Source organism: Aedes aegypti, chromosome 3 (genome assembly GCF_002204515.2).
Source record: "Aedes aegypti strain LVP_AGWG chromosome 3, AaegL5.0 Primary Assembly, whole genome shotgun sequence".
NCBI classification, from domain to species: domain Eukaryota; kingdom Metazoa; phylum Arthropoda; class Insecta; order Diptera; family Culicidae; genus Aedes; species Aedes aegypti.
The window spans coordinates 80,260,315-80,277,706 of NC_035109.1; the positions used below are offsets into that span (position 1 = coordinate 80,260,315).

General features: G+C 35.4%; 1 protein-coding gene across 7 annotated transcripts in view; it reads left to right on the top strand.

Annotated features, from left to right (window-relative positions):
• LOC5578022 (transcription factor mef2A) overlaps window positions 1–17,392 on the top strand; it is a 342,757-nt gene that overhangs the window by 246,870 nt on the left and 78,495 nt on the right. The gene's annotated exons all lie outside the window — the stretch shown is intronic.

Below are 17,392 nucleotides of genomic sequence, written 5' to 3' on the forward strand. Positions count from 1 at the left end.
TAAGACTGAATTAGACTCAGTAGAAAATTGAAGGATTCCTTCACAGACACCATTGGTAATTTCTCCAAAATTTTCATTCGAGAAACACTCAACCAGAACTTTTTCCAATGATACCCACAGAATTTTTTTCCAATGATTCCCTCAGAAAATTTCCCAAAGGAGCTCAAAGAATTGTTACAATATTTCTCTAGAAATTTCTCCTAGAATATGTGATTTGTACCATATTTAAACTGGAAAACTATAATTTTGGTCAAGTACCTCCTGCCCCTCAGTTCGGACAGTTTGATTAGGATATCTTTGTAATTTTTGCACCAGCCTTCATTCATTTTTCATAGTCATATCAGAGTATCAAATGTGCAATAAAAATAAAAAATTGCAATCCTTATTTATTGGAAAATTTATGAAGAATCCTTGTTTGTTTTTTTTCTGAAATTCCTGGAAAAAATCATAAAGGTTTTGTAGAACAATCCATGGAAGTATTTATGGAGCAATTTATGGGAAAATCAATGGGGAAATTAAAAGGATTCAAAGGATTGGTTTTGAAAACGGCTAGAAGTATTTCTAAAAAATGCCATGATAGATTTTCGAGGAATTCTTGTATGATTTCTCAAATTAATTTTTACACGCACTAAACCATTTGTAGGATATACCTTTGTTATTTTTCTGTTTATTTATGTAAGAATATTTGTTGATTTCTCAGTGTGAGAAATCGTTACAAGGATTTCTGATAGAAGTTTCGTTGGTTGTAATTCCTTGTTGTTGGACTGCTGAATGATTTTCTGGAGCATATTTTGAGGGAATTCCTGTTAGCATATATGGGGAATTTATTAAGAAATTTTAATTCTCCTTGAAGAATTGCTAGAGGAATCTCCATAAGAATTGTTGTGAGGAACCCTGGAGAAGTCTTTGTTTATAACTGAAGAAAGCTCTAAATAAATATCTAGGAGAATTCCTGAGGATGATAGCCTATAAACCTATGGAGTAGTCGCGTATTGATCTATGAAGCTTCAAGAATTTGCATAAGAATCATTGTAATGTGAAAAGAAGGCAAATGAGAATTTATATCTATAAAAATGGAATGTTGTTTGTATGTCACGAAATGGCTTACAAACGGGTCAACGGATTTGAATGATTCTACCTCCATTTTGTTCGTCAAGGGTTCCGACGTGTTTGTGTGTATGAAAATCCCAAGATATTCACCGGGAATGTTGGAAAAACGTGTGTGAACGGAACTGTCATTTCGTATGGGACGATCAATATCGTTTTTCAACAGCCTACTTGATGGCTAAACGAAGTTTGCCGGGACCACTAGTACATAATATGTTTTGCGTAAAAAAGATACTTTAGAGACCTTTGTTCGCTTTTGTTCGCGTTATCCAAATATGCTTTTCAAGAATTGGGCCTTCCTCAGTCGAGTGGTTAGAGTCCGCGGCTACAAAGCAAAGCCATGCTAAAGGTGGCTGGGTTCCATTCCCGGTCGGTCAACTGAGTCGCTACCAGCTCTGCAAAAAAAGAAACGAAAATGCAACTTTTCATTTAATCGAGATACAATTTTGTTACAATCCACTGGTCGGGTATCAAACGGATGAAAGAGACTCCTCGCTCTGCGGTCTGTTTTATTGGCGCATCATCCGCGGCGGTGGCGGCACAAACCGCGGCGTCGATGGACAGATTCAACCTTGGCATACATAAGCAGGAAGCTGGCATGAAAGTAAAAAATGGTCGAGCTTGAATCAACAGTGTGTTTAGCTAGCACAAACCGAACGCTGCATACTGATGGGCCCTAGAACCCTGAGAATGCGATGCGCGACACAGGTGCAATTATGAGCGATGACGATTTATTGGTTTGGCTTAGAACGTAATCTGCCGACACGGTGGACCAGATTATGGGAGGATGAGAGCGGACTGTGCACGGATGCTCTGCGGCCTAGACGAGACTAATTATTGCATCGCGATGATGGATGTAGAACGGCGATTAGTATCTACGCCGCATAAAACGAGAATGCATTGAACGGGATTGGAACTCTCAGTACAAGGGACTTGACAAAGCAAAGTGTTGTTAGTAATTCAATCGTACTCAGGTGTAAGCATCATTAAAATGTATTATGTTCTAATTTGTGGATTTTATTGAATGATGTGACACATAACGTAACTGGGGTTAATTTGTAAATGTAGATTTAAACGTTAGTGTTTAAATAATATGGATCTGAAAAGTTTTAGTGTTTGAAGCAACATGAATTGGCTTTCGTTTGGATCTTGGATTGTCTATCGGTAAACTGACTTTCACAGGCTTTCAATAGCATGGCAAAACACCTTTGAGTGATTTCCATTTGAAATCTTTTGGAAAGAGGCAAAAAACCTTTTTTTCACGAAACGTTCATAATCAAACTTATATTTAGATGTTGTTTATAGATTTATAGATCAACGTAAAAGTAAAGTAATAATACGTCTTTCGTGTAAAATTAGATCAAGATGAACTTCGTTTGAAATAAATGTTCAATAGATCAAATACTACAACTTTTGTCCTGTTAATTTACGACTTAAAAGACGCTCGTATATTTCAGATCCGGAAAAGCTGAATTAACACATTTTTTAGTTATGTAGTGTAAAAACATGCGCCATTGCAGTCTAGCCACGTACCTTACTAGCGCCTAGTGCCAACATCTAATCAAATCAGAATGCACTAGAACTGTAAAACACACATTGGGTTGGATTGAGTATCAACTTTTCGAAGGTCGTATCGGGCATTACGCAATGAAACCCACTCAATATCAGCCATGTTCTCCTACCAGAGTAGTTTACTAATTGAGACAAATGCTAAACCAACTCGTAGTCTTTATTGCCGGACTTATGGTTTGGACGCGAGGGCTGTTTGCACATGATGTCGCCTTTGAGTGATCTTCTTGAACTTGAGAGCTAGTTCTTCCAGTTGCAATAATTTGCATATAACCTCCGGTTGAACTGTGCAAACTGTTTTCAGTGCTTGTACACCATCTTGTGTCTTTGTATCTGACGTCATAGAGTATGACGTCTGCCTAATGTATTGAAATCTGAACAATGCACATAAAGATCATGTGACTTTTCTTTTAGCAAAAACAATAATACATATAACTTCAATATAAGATTGAAGTGATATCTCCAGATTGCTATACAAGATTTAACATTTGACGATACGAGGTGATTCCAAAACCTTTCATTACACGAAGATGTCTGATGGAAACCGAAAAGAGAGACAGACGTACATGACATGAGCATGACAATACTCGGTGGGGTCAATATGAGTGTAGTGCAGCAAACAACCCTAGGAATAAGTATGTTATGCAAATGGACGCTTTTGCCTGACGTCTGTTGTTCCAGTTTAGCAGCCCCGAAAACTCAGCAAAAATACTTTCCATAGTAAAAAGAGAATGCAAAATTTAGACCGCCTCATGTTGCGAGCGATCAATTTAGGATACACGTCAAATTCATAGCAGCAACTTTGTTAGCAGCTGCAAAACGAGATTGAAGGACGCTAACTAACTATGGTAGAATAAAAAACGACTCGCTCCGTGGTTCACCATGCTGGGGCTTGGGTAAAGAATTTGCAATGTTGTGCAAAAATGGCTGATTATGCGAAACGAAGTTTTATGTCGTTCTCGCAGCTCAATGTTGTTTCAGTTGCGCGATTAAACCCAGAGATGCATTATAATGACGAATGAGTCCATCGTCGGAGTTGCTGTTGTTGAATTATGGCCCTCCACATTGAGCAATGCTTATTGCGACATTTATGGTTGTAATTTTGAATTATTTTTCGCAATTTCAGCGAAATTATGTTTTCGCTCATTCTGTCGTACCGTAAAACGGGGTACCATTGATTGTTTTTGAAAACCCTGAGGTTAGTCCGGTAAGTCAGATGTGAAAATATCGTATAATATTGTTCCAAGAATGCTGCCTTGAGGAACATCAGCTCTTACACAGGCCTGTAATACTTGGAGTTCTGACAATTAATTTGATAGTTCACCTTAACTTAAGGGAAAAGTTGATGAGTAGTCGAATGTCCACGTCAGAATCCAACCTGTACATAAGCGAAAATACGCCAACCAAATTTTAATTTGTTAAATTTATCAATTGGTGGTGGGTGCGGTAAGTACGGTTCGCACTGGGCCCCGGGTTCCTAGGGGCCCCAAAATCATGGTGAATATTTCCTGTAGAAATATCCAGGGGTTGAGCTGGAGGAAGCCAGGAACTGCTTTGGAAATATTTCTATTGTGAGCCATATTCTAAACGAAGCCGGTCTCCAAGCCTTTCAAAATGAATGTTCGTATTACTAAGGGCGATTGTTCCATGGGTTTATTTATTAATCATAGAAAAGCTTCAGGAATTCTTCTAGTGATTTGTCGAGAACCGTTTTCTTTAGGAAATACGTATAAAGATTCCTCCAGGGATTGTTATAAAGATTCCTCTGATGTTTCTCGCAGAACTTTAAATAATTTCTCAAATTGAATTGAACGATTTCAAAAACTTTAAATGATTTCATCAGTCTAACAATGTGCTTATTATCCCACAAATTCTCAAGGGATTTCCTAGTAATTATCTTTTAGTTCTACCGATATTACAGCAATTACTATCGCAGCGTCATAACTGAAGAAATATTCCTCCTATAAGAATACTTCCGATAAATTATACATAGGTTTATTCCAGGTTTGAAAACATATAGAAAATTTCTAGGGAAATCAAAAAAGAAGAGTTCTTATGTCATTTTTTTTTCAGTATCACTTTATGTAATTTTAGAACCACTACATCGGGCATTACCCCACAGATTATCACAGGAATTGTTACATTTAATTTTCATTACTAGATTTAACCGGGAAATCCTCATACATTTCTCCAGACATTTTGATTTCTTTCAAACATTTTTTGAATAATTTGTGAAGAAATTTCTCAATAGATTCTTATGCTTATTCAAAACTCTCCCAAGAGTCTAGAAGAAATCTGGAGATCTTTAAAAAGCTTCTCCCTTGTAGAAATGTATCATCCATTTTACCACAATCAGTGATATCTCTTGGATTTAGTTTAGAAATGGTCGGTGTTCAGACAGACTGGACCAATTGTTTTTTCATGGTACAAGGAAAACGTTCTCCAGGCATGCAAAATATCCAAATATTTGCGTTATTTGCTGTAATAATGGAACTTATCTATTGGATGATATATCTGTATCAAAATAGCATCAGCAAAATCAGATTTGATAGAGTCCTTAACGTATCTTTAGAATGCCTAAAAATCGTCTAGTCCGGTCTGTCTGAACACGGACCAAATATCCACTGGATTTTTTTTTTTAGTAATCACCTCCAATTCTTTCTGGAAAATTTCCTCAGCATATTTTTGGAGGCGTTCTTAGAGAAATCATGGATGAATTCTTTGAGAACTTCTTTTTGGAAAATTTTGGAAAAGCCTAATGAAGAATATTTTTAGAAAATCTCTCAAGGTAGTTTTAGATAAATATAGAGAAGTTATCGACCGGGTTGGCTCAAAGTTTTGAGCTTGGCTACCAACACAGGCAGTTTAGATAAATTTCTAGATGCAATATTAAAGAAACTATAAACAAAAATAAGAGGAAATTCAAAAAAAATCCCAAAAGAAACTCAGAAGTGATTTATGAATTCTATGGGAGAACGCTGGATTAGTTCCGAGAAAGATAACTTTCATAAGAAATGAATCTTAAAAAAATGGAGTAATGTCCAAGGGTGTGTTTGAAAAAAAACCTTCTTCCCGAACGAAAATCTGGAGGGAATTTTTTGTGAAATTTATGAAGGAATCGCATAATGTACTTCAAAAGAAATCTTCGAGTTTTTGACTGAATAAAACTTTGAACAAACACATGAATTCTCAGAAAGTTATTAAATATATGTAGTAATATTTGGCGTATCGTCACTAGAAATCCCCAACAGAACTTTTTAGAAAGACGCTTTGAGAGATGACTGGTTGGATTATCTGAGGAATCCTTATTAAAACGTGGTTCTTGATCAGTCTCTTTTTGATAACTTTTTTTCAGGCATGAGGTCTCTAGATTCATATTTCAAGAAACTTAGCCACTACCACCCGTCCAGTGGAAAACAACAAAATAGTAGCACGATTATATCAAGATTTGTTACAAATAATATATTTTGTTTCATTTTTATTAGAAGCACTTTGAGTTAATGGAGGAAATTATTGCATAATTAAAACAAAATGTGTTATAATAATAAAGCCTGTTTTAAATTTGTTTCAATTTAAAACATAAATTAAACAAAATTTGTTATAAAAAATTGAGAGCAACTGCTTATAAAAAATTTTGTTATAATTCAGTTATGGAAAATAACACTTTTAGTTAAATTATAACATATTTTGTATCAATTTTGTTTAGTGTAGAGGAAATAGTGTTATATTTATTGTTATTTTAACTACTGATCAGCCAAAATTATAGCATATTTTGTAATAAAAAACGCGCTAACTGAGTAACAAATCTTATACGACTTTTTATGTTCGGCCGTTTCTAAGCCTATCATAAGGATGCTTTGCGGTGTATTAGTTTTTGCAAAAGTGCTTGGAAACAATTTTTGGCCCATAGTGGAGCAAAAGTTGGAATCATCGGGGCAAAACTTTAACCCATAAACTCGCGGCAAAAGTTGCAAATAGTCTAAAATCTACACATTATTTCCAAATGTATCTAAATTTGCCTGTTCGAGCGAAAAATTCATAAAAATTTCACATTTTCACTTATTTTTACGAAAAAGTGCTATTTTTGGGTAAATTACAATTAATCCTGTTTTGGGTATTTTTGAAGAAAATTTAGTGTGTATTTTTCTGTGAACATAAGTTTATGGCTGGTATAAACTATGTCTGATATAAAAGTGTCGAAGTTTTGTGTTGCAATCAGCAAACTTTTGCCCACTAGATTCGAACTCTTGTTCCACCGATGGGGCAAAAGTTCATTTTAGACAATCAATTTTGAAACTGTTATAACTAAAAATGGGTAAATATTTTGACACAAGTTTGTTCAGCAAAATTATAACCAATATGTTGAAGGTTTACTGTGTGGTATTTATTTCTTTTCAACAATTATTGGTTTTCTAGGAATTTAGATCATACCACTAATGTCGAACATTTGCCCATCTTACTCTATACTCCTTGACCTGCACGAATATGAAAATGACTTGTTTGTAATAAAAAAAATCCGAAAATCTTGTAACGCTATGTCTTGTCTCAACCAGACATTCTTCACAGCAAGTTAATGTTTAAAATAATATATTTTAAATGTAGTTCCCAAGATTTCATTCAAATTTTATATTAAAAACTGAAAAATAAAAAAAAAATGCGGTTTTAATGCATAAAGGCGTATAAATCACTTTTGCAGTTACGAGTAAGAATAGACATATTTGCAAATAACTTCTACACCATTATTACCAATAGAAGTACGAATTGCAAGATTGTTCATGGAAAAATATGAAATTGGCTCTTTGTTTTGCGATCATGCATAGATATTTTTTTGTAATTTCTGAAAATTGTAGCTCTTTTGACCAAGAAAAATTTTCTTTCCATACCAAGGTGCTCAAATGGCTTGATCTTTTAGTTTTGATTTTTGTGCCGTTCTTGATGGGTGTTATGTAATATTTTGATTTTTGTTCAAAACTGACTCCAAATCCAAAGTTTCCAATAAATTTTGAGTCCCGAAAGTAATTAAAAAAAAATTTTTTTTTTTCGAATGCTGTCAACATAGCATTGATGAACTGCCAATTAGATGTAAAAGCTCATACATGCATGTCAAAACGAAAACTTATGTTTATTCATTGCACCATAGCCTCCTTTGCAATCTGTAAACTGTGCACGGTTAATCGAAAGCACTCCAGTTTTCGGTAAAAAGAAAGCTGTCTATCAATGAGTGAAATTTCATTTTTGCCATTTTTTTTTAAATTTTTTGCGATTTTTAAAGGCAAGAAATCTGAAGAAAATACTATTGTGCTCACAAATTGTTAAATTACCATATGGAAACAATATTTGATAACTTTTGGAAACAAAATCAAAACCCCAATCTTCACCTCAAAGTTCTTCGAAAGATCACTGAAAAGGTAATCAGTAGATACCGTTTTGACTAAAATTCCGAACAACACTCATATTCCGAATAGTGGTGATTTCTAAGGTAAAAATTGATATTTCCACATCTTTTCAATGTAGAGGAATTGAACCATGTAAGAATCGATAATGCTCCGAAGGAATTTTGGTGGTTTTCTTGAAAAATCGTTATAAAAAGTCCAGTATTCGAAATATGAGTCATGATTGGAATTTGAGACAAAACGGTAGATCGATAAACGATCCTTGGCAGATTTTTCTACAATTTCTACAATAGACATTGGAGAAAAGATGATCTAAAAAGGGAATTCGACAAATTTCTTGGAAGGTCTAAGTGATCAGATTAATTTCGTTTGGCGGATTCCTGGTGTTATTGATGATACTGACTTTTGGTGATGTCTTGTCTGGAAAACTATAGTTTGGCTACCCCTTGACCTAAGGCAACGTCATTATGAGCACCCTGAAGAGATGTCGTATGGATCTCTGTAGATTTACTGCAATTTCTTCCAATCATCCAAAACAAATCACCTATACTTAAGATCATGTATGAATTCATGTCAAGATCTTTGATTGATCCTTTAGATATTATTGAGCGGATTTTCCTTTAGTTCTTGACTAGATTCTTGGCAAAATTTTTGATGGATTCCATCTACTAGCTTTTTTGGATTAATATCAAAAATATTAACCAGCTTCATAGGAAAACTATCAAATGTTTGTAACGATAGATTGTTTGTATCAAAAATATCCCTACCAGAATCCAACAAGAGTTTTAGCTTAGCTTAGCTTAGCTTCAATGGTGCTATTCCGTGATTGACCGAAGTCAGTGAAAATGCACAAAGAATCAACTAGAAGTTCGGCTGGGATTGGCCATGATCTTCTTCAGTGTGCATAATTCAGTGCCTCTATTTATACAGGGTCAATAACGGCGCCGGCCACGTCTTTGCAGTCAAGTGGGATTGGGGGAAGGAATGCTATTTGGAGACCGTGTTTGCCTCTGCATCTCCACAAAGGTTACTGGGAAGGATGTTTGTTAATGGGGAGGATCGTTGGGTCAAAGGATTCACTTTGATAAGTGATTAGACCATGATAAATAGTTTTTTGTCAAATATAAATATGCTTTTATGAATATATAATATTTTCATTTGATATGAACAATTTCTATGTAAAGGAAAATTATGCCGACACTTGAGGTGACGAACCATTCAAAGTTTGTTGAACAAATATCTAAATGTAACATTCCTACAGCTGTCAGGACGAAAGCATGTGTTATTATATTTTACTTATTTGAAAAGAAACAAAAACTCGATTGGCTGGAACATCATAGAACACTCTTATTCTTATGCCGACACTTACAGTGGCGAACCATCCAAAGTTTGTTGAATAAAGTGAACTTTTCGCAAGTCTACACTTGTAGTGTCGAACCATTCAAAGTTTTTTTTTATAATTACAAAAATAAAGATAAAAAGAAAGGGGTGTTTTGAAAACAAAAAAATGTTAAACATAAATAATTCATGAATTAGAGTTTATGTCGACACTCACAGTGACGAACCATTCATAGTTTGTTGAAAAATCATATTTACGTCCTACCGTTGTATCGATTAAATGTGCAGTCATACATATTTTATAGATTAGAAATAGTAGCATGAAACGAGCTCACCAATTGATCCGTCATCCTTGACTGAGCAGCAACAATCCACATTCAGCTTAACTCGTTTGCTCGGCTATATAAAAGCACTCAGAGAAAATAGGCGCACGACCCGAGAGGGAAAACAACCGACGACTGCTCGGGCTATCTTGACGCACTGCCAAGGAGCAATCGTCAAGGTCGAAGATCAAACAGAACTAACCGATCGCGGAACTTTTTCACTTCACTCGACCGACGCGCGACATGTTTGATCCTGCCCTCGTCACCCGCTCCCGCAGAAGCAAGCGTCAAGGTCGGAAGATCAAACAGAACTCCCTACCAGAATTCAACAAGAGTTTTATCAGATTAAGTATTTCTCCAGGAACCAGCCATAGACCATGTCTAGCGCATGACTCCAAAGGCATACTTGGAAGGGTTGACTATTAAACTTTGCCTTTTTGTGGAACTATGGTCTAAATATAGATACACAGAGCATAAATTTATTCATACAATTCCAAAATCTCTCTGAACCTTTAATCAATTCTAGGGTTGGACGATCGTTTAAATATTTTAATAACATTTTCAAATAGTTATGAAATTTTATTTTATTTGACGTTTATTTTGCCGAATAGAACAAATTCATAAATATGATGATAACAAAATCGTTATCGACAATTTCATTTTCATTAAAAACATCATCTTCCTTGTTTATACTCAATGCGTAATTCACGTGAGGCATTAATCTTCGATAAGGTCCATCATGATTATGCATGTCATATCATGAAAAGTTGGAAAAATACGCATAAACATATCTCAATTTTGACGAAAACATTGGTTTTATAAGGTCAAAAGTATATTTCTGAGCAAAACCATTCTCGATTACTTTTTCAAATCGACGTAAGTAACTTTCATAAGGTTTTGAGAAAATTAATTAAGATGAATACCAGCTTTTCTAAAAATGTTTTAAAATGAATCACCTATTTAGAAAAAAAGGGCAAGATGATAAGTCGTTTTATTCAGTTACTGGTGACGTTTTTGTACCAGTGTAAAATCGACTCAAGTAGTGTTTTGGTTTGATTGGTGGTTAAGTCCTTTGTCTCTCCATACAACGGAGCGGTGAAAGTACCGGTTAGGTTGCGAAAGTTGAGAATCTTACTTAAGTCGTTTTGTAAAGCCGGAAAATAAACGTTCTAAAAGTAATTAATCGAGTTAGTTTGGAGTTGGTGGAACGTGTAGAATTTCGCCTGCGAAACACGTAGGATCGATAAAGTAAGTTTGTTTCTGACTTGAGGCTATTTGAATAAGTTTTCGAGCATTCATGCATTGAAAATGTTTCTGTCACTTTTACGGGGAGGCTTATTCCGATCAATGTTACACCACTGATCAATGATTCTCCGTTTCACGGTACCTATAATTCATCTCGAAAAAGTTTTATCACACGCACATTTCAACGCTTATCTACCCTGTCGATATGTCCTCGACCGTGACGAAGGTCAAACACGTGAATGCACCGTTCCGTAACAGTGCACTTTTTCGAGCACATGTGCGCAAGCTAGACACGGTACGGCTCGTGTTTTCCGTTTCAAATTAAGTCAAACAAAAAAACAACGAAACATGTCTCAATTTATTGTTTACCTACCATTCGCCTCGAACAGACATATTGGCCGAAGGCACATTAGTCATTGCTTGTTTCCGTTATAGCAAGTGCTGCAAATTGCAAGCTGAAAGCCGGAACCGAACTGCGCGACAAAACAGAGCAAGTTAGTGAGGAGAAGTTTCATCACAGATCAACAGACTTGGCAGTGCAAAAAGTCATCGTCAAAGATTTTGAAGGGTTCTATAAAACATAAGAGCCAGTTTTGAGGCCACATACTTAATTCGCTGAATTTCAGAAGGTGTTAATACTATAACGGGTCATCATTTACACTGCCCGCAAAAGGAATGGAATCGCGACAATGACTATTGCAACACTGCTTTTAAATCTTGCAACACTCCAAAAAGCTTGGGATCGCTAATAAGCATTAGATATTGTTGCAGTGATTTTAACCTTTTCGTAGTAAAGCGATTTAATAATTAGTGTACATTTTTCATCCAATAACGTCCGTTTATCTTTGATTTATGATTTATGACCATGATTCGATAAAACTGTCGTAACATTACAATGCACTTTTCGTCAGAGCAAATCCCCTTCCCAAGTTCCCCTGGAGGATCCTCCACGGGGCAGCGTAAAAGATTCTCCTTCCGGTGACAAACTTCTGAATTGTTGGACGACGACGCAAAAAGGAATTTTCATTGACGTCAAATGGGTGGAAAAAAGTTTTGCCTCAACAAAGTTGGACACCATACTGCGCTTTCATTTGTGCTTCCCTTCCACTAGAGGGTTTCCACTCAGCTGCACAAATTGAACACGATGGGGAAAAGTTATCGATTTGAACGATCTTGTGCTGGTGACTTGCTGGTGATGGTGGTCAACAAAAACTGTCATTCATGTTGCATGATGACTAACGTATGGCGCATTTTTTCTTTATTGCAAAAAGCTAAAGGACATATGGGTTATTTGGAATGTGCCAAAACAAATAGAAGACAAGGTGAGTGACATTACCGTTACCAATATAAAGCCTATCAATTTTTAATTTAAACGTTTTGCAAATTAGCGGGAAGCAAATTAAAAAGTGTTCGAATTAAAAGCAATCAAACCTGGTATTTGCACTTAAAAATGCGTTACTCTTGTAAAAAATCAATGGGACGGAAAATTACGTTATTTGGGCTTTAAATTAACGTCATTTTACTCGCTTCAATATGTCAGGTACATATGACGTGAATTTTGCATGACTATTGCTAAGACTATCGGCCAATTTACTTTAAAACTAAATCATAAAACAATCAAAGGTTAAGATTGGATTTGGATTGATCCAATCTTAAGCTAATCCTTTCAGAAGACAACTGTGTGAAAGCTTATAGAATTCCATAAGAATTCCTGGAAAATCGCTTGTAAATCTAGATTTTTTTTTTCAAAATATCGTTGTAGAATCCTTGCCGAAAGACTTCAAAGATTTCTACTAATTTAGATTAAGATTTCCCAATCTTCAGGATTTTTCCAGCTTGTATTCCAGAAATACTTTCAGAAACTACACCCAATTCTGTTTTTGCACGGGGGATGCGTACCGTGTAAAAAAAGTTTTCAGTTCAAAATTTCAAAAACCGTGCAAAAAAGTAACACCATTTCTCGACGTTTCATGCAAAAATAAGGTTTTGGTGAAAAAAAATGTATGGAAACTTTTTTTGCACGGCCGTGTAAAAAAAATCCGTCCAAAAACAGAATCGGGTGTATAGGAATCCCTTCATAAAATATTCTAAAGGTTTCATCAAAAAATTTTGCCATAAATTTCTCCAAAGCCTTTTAAGATTCTGTTAGAATTAAATCAGGATCTTCTTCAGCGATCCGACGCTGATACCTCTACTGTAACTTCCTTAGGGTTTATTCGAATAATTTCCGCTGGGATTCTCACAAATCTTTTCTGGAGAAATTTTTATGTCTGTCTTCCAGTAGTTAATTTTTCTTCCAATATTTACAGTTTGGTCCAGAAATCTTCCTAATATTTCTACTAAAGTGGTTCCAGGGAAAGCTATAAAGCTCATGCCAGGGTTCTTAAAGAAATTATTGAGATTTTTAAGGAAATACTTCAAGATTGCTCCAAGAACTGCTATGCAGATTTTTCTAGTAACCCTTCAAGACGATTCTATTGAAATTGTTTAAAACATTTCTACAAGGAGTTGCTCTTAAAATTCCATTCGAGATTATTCCGAGAATTTTTTTAGGATTATTACAGTTTTTTTTATGTAATTACGCCAAAAATCCCGCCCAGGAAACCTACCAGGGATTACTACAGAAATGCCTTAAAAATATCTGGAAATATGTCTGAAAAAGTTTCCAAAGAGGTACGTGACGGACAAATTGAGGTTATTTCTGGAGAAATTCATAAAGAAATCCCTGGTCATAAAAGTACCACAAAATTGCTTGTAATTATTAAAATCATGAATCAGTACTTGCAGTAATTCGTAAGCAGAGCACTTATTGCATAAAAATTCTCAGAAGCGGACTTATGATTGTTGTATAGAAGGAATTCTTGACCACTTGAAAGAGTTTCTAGCTGATTTAATATTGTTATGTCTTGCGGAATTCCTGATGGAGTTCCCAGTAAAGTCCTTGAAGAAAACTTACAAGACATCTAAAAAAATGAAGCGTAATTTGACTTTTTGAACCTCTTTACGTCGCACTTTTGGTGATAAGACGAAGCCATCAAACTTTCAAGAGCTCAATTCTAGAAAACCAAAAAGTGCTCTTTGCTGAAAATTTGATATATTAATCATAAACTAATGTAAGTAATAAATAGAGCAAGTTTTTAACGAAATCAAATTCTTGGTTCTTTAGAATTGTGCTCTTGAAATTTCGAAGTATGAAATCGTTTCTTCTTCACCCTAAGCAGAAGTATTCTCTCAAATAGATGTACCCCGATGTAAATTGATGAGTTCCACTTCAAGAAGAACTACAAACGAACAATTTTTGCTAAGTTGTAATGTCGCACTAAAGATGTGGCAAAACAGGAACTTGAATTTGAATTTAAATCCCAATCAGAACCAATCTCGATTTTGCTCATACTCCACCAACCCCCAATCCAGTCACGTCTTCACTCAGCGAACCCCATTGAAACAGATGACTGCGCATATCTATAGCTACTTCTAGAAGGTGCATGAATAATGAATCACTTCCAAGTGAGTTTTCGTTTTCCCTCTCACGCTCGCACTCAATTTAAAGTCGCTTCTCGATTGCAATTCTTTTTGTAAGCCGAGCTAGCTGCAAATTCCAATTTCGACACCCCATCGTAGGTACAGTATTGGATAACACATTTGCAACTTTTTTGGGTGTTTTATACAAAATATAAAATTCCTACAGAGAAACTGTCTTCAGCAAACTTGTACATCTTGTCCAAACTTTGCTGAAGATACCATGAAGTTATTCCTTCTTTTTTTTAATTAGGACAATTATCAAAATTTGTTTAAAAATTCGCCTTAGTCAAACCATCATTGTTTTTGACCTCGTGATGTAAAAAAAAACTCTCAAAAATGTATGTTGAAATTCAAGTTATGTGTGAATAATTGTGAAAGTTTCATTCAAATTGGTTCATAAATAACTTTTAGTTATTTGGTATGAGAAACCGAAAAAGTTCCAGATGTATTGTCCAACACTGTCCGAAGGAAATCCAAACGATCGTCCGCCCGGCAGTCACGCATCAGGTCGGGCGGTCGCGTGCCACGTCCAAAGGAAGTAATCGCCATATAAACGAATTGGGAAATTTACCTACACTTGACTTGGGGTTGTTTGACTCGAAAAAAAGCACAACAAAACATTTCGGGGGCAATAACAACTAGTAATGGCCAACGAACGACGCACTGTTAGGCGAATGGGACCATGACAGTGCTCTTGGCCTTCACGCTGGGTTAGCTTTAACCGTCGCGAAGCGAGGTACCCGAGCAGAGGAAGTTTGCTGGAGAATATCAAATTAGGGTATTCCATACCTGATAATATTAAATATTTACCATCTGAAAGAGCCTTTAAATACGAGATAAAATGCCTGGAATAATATCCTAAGCATATTCTACCAATCACAGCCCGGTATTGCAATTACTCGATAAATTTTCTTATAGAAGTGAAATTTTTCAATAGTAATTCAATACTTTCAGATACCCAAATGTGGTATAATACCAAAATATGGTATGCATCGCACCTATCGAGTTATTCGCTTCTGCACGGGTACTTGTACCGGTTCGTCGATGTAATTCATCAGACAAACTGGTATCCACATCGAGTAGAGACTTGATAACTTATGTTTTTGAACTTATGAATTAGCATTGGGTGTTTCTGTGTAGACCTGTGCGCCGAAATTTTTTTTACTCGTCGGTGGATCATTGTAGAAAAAAAGACGATCAAAACCTCTATGGGATCTTAGATGGCGCTTTAGCGCATCAGTATCTTCAAAGAATATGTATAGAAGGTCATCTACATCTTTGTAACAAATTGTTATGAGGTTAACCAACAAGGTTGACCCGAGCAAAACAGAATATTTTTTGGGAAGTTGGTGTGTTCAGCGAATTTTTAGAATATTACAATTCAAACCACTTGGTTGGAAATATTAATATACTTTGATTTTGCTTTCTAGGAGATATTTCAGTATTTAGCAACCTCAAAAAAATATTTTGGAATTCCTTGTTCATTTGAGAAAATATCATCACAGTATGTTCTGCAAAGCTGTTGATATGTTTTAACTATTTTTTTTAATTTCAGTATTGAACAGCTTCTCAATAGCCACTTTTTCTAACTTGCAATATTTCAGTGTTTTATTATGTCCATCATAATGGATTGCTGGATGCTCATGAGAAATTCCTTAAAGAGCTATTAGACAAACAAGATTCGATTTGAAAAAAATTGGAATAAAAACCTGGCGTAATTTTTGGAAGATATTTTTAAAGGATTTCTGGTAAACCTATGGATGAATTTTTATAGGAAGTTTTGAAGAAATGTCTGGAAAATTTTATGCAGGAAATTCTGAAGGAGTACATGAAGGAATCTTTACCTGAGACGCGATGTGACAACAGACTTCTTATTATATTTATACTCCTCTTGAGCTTGGGATATGCTGAAATTACCATACAATGATCATTCCTGGCAAAGCTGTTTGGCGGACCAATCAGAGGCTGGTTCATTTTGGCCGCAAATTTAGATATATTTTGTCTGACCTTTTTTTCAGATCCTTATCGGTGTTTCTTTCATTATAATTCAATGGAGAAATTATTGGAAAAATGCCTTAAGGACTCACTGCTCCTTAAGGCATTTTTCCAATTATTTCTCCATCCTCAGAACAATCTCGGCAAGAATTCTCGAGAGAATACGTAGAGGAATTTCTGGAGGATCTACTAGATAAATCAATAAATCCGTAAAATCTTGAAGAACCCTTGATGCATACCTTTAAGAATCTCTGTAGGAATTCTTACAAGCAAGACCAGACTATTTCACAAAGCATTTTTTTTAATATTTTCAAATTCTTCTAACTGAATTATTCATCGGCATCGCTTTTCAGAGACATGGTCACTATTTTAATGCAAGTATATTAAAAGTCTCTATTTTATATTGTGGGTTTCTAAAGTCTCTTTTTGAACCAAAATGACTTTCCACTCTTATTTTTCACAATCAGTGCTGGTACCAAACTCTAGAAGCTCCAGAGAAACCATCAGAGACTTGAACGCGACTATACCACAGGTTTTTCAGAAATCTACTTCCCAGATTTCAGGACGAAAAGCTGCAGGAACTCTTTTATCGATTTCTCCGGAAATTTCTTCTGGAACACTTTCAGGAACTCCTCCAGAAATTACTCAAGGAATACACCTAAAGATTTCTCCAGAGACTATTTCAACATTATCTCCAAATATAGTTCACTATTTCTTCACCGATATAGGCAGATGTTACTTTAGGAGATCTTTTATAAATTCAGCAAGAGCTCTTTTTAGCAAATTCTCAAAGGTTTTGAATTTTGAATAAACTCGTATAGGAATTTTTCGATTGTGTTACATTTCCCCGATTGTCGTTTTTTTTTCTATCTTTATTAACGAGATTTTTAGCCCTGGGCT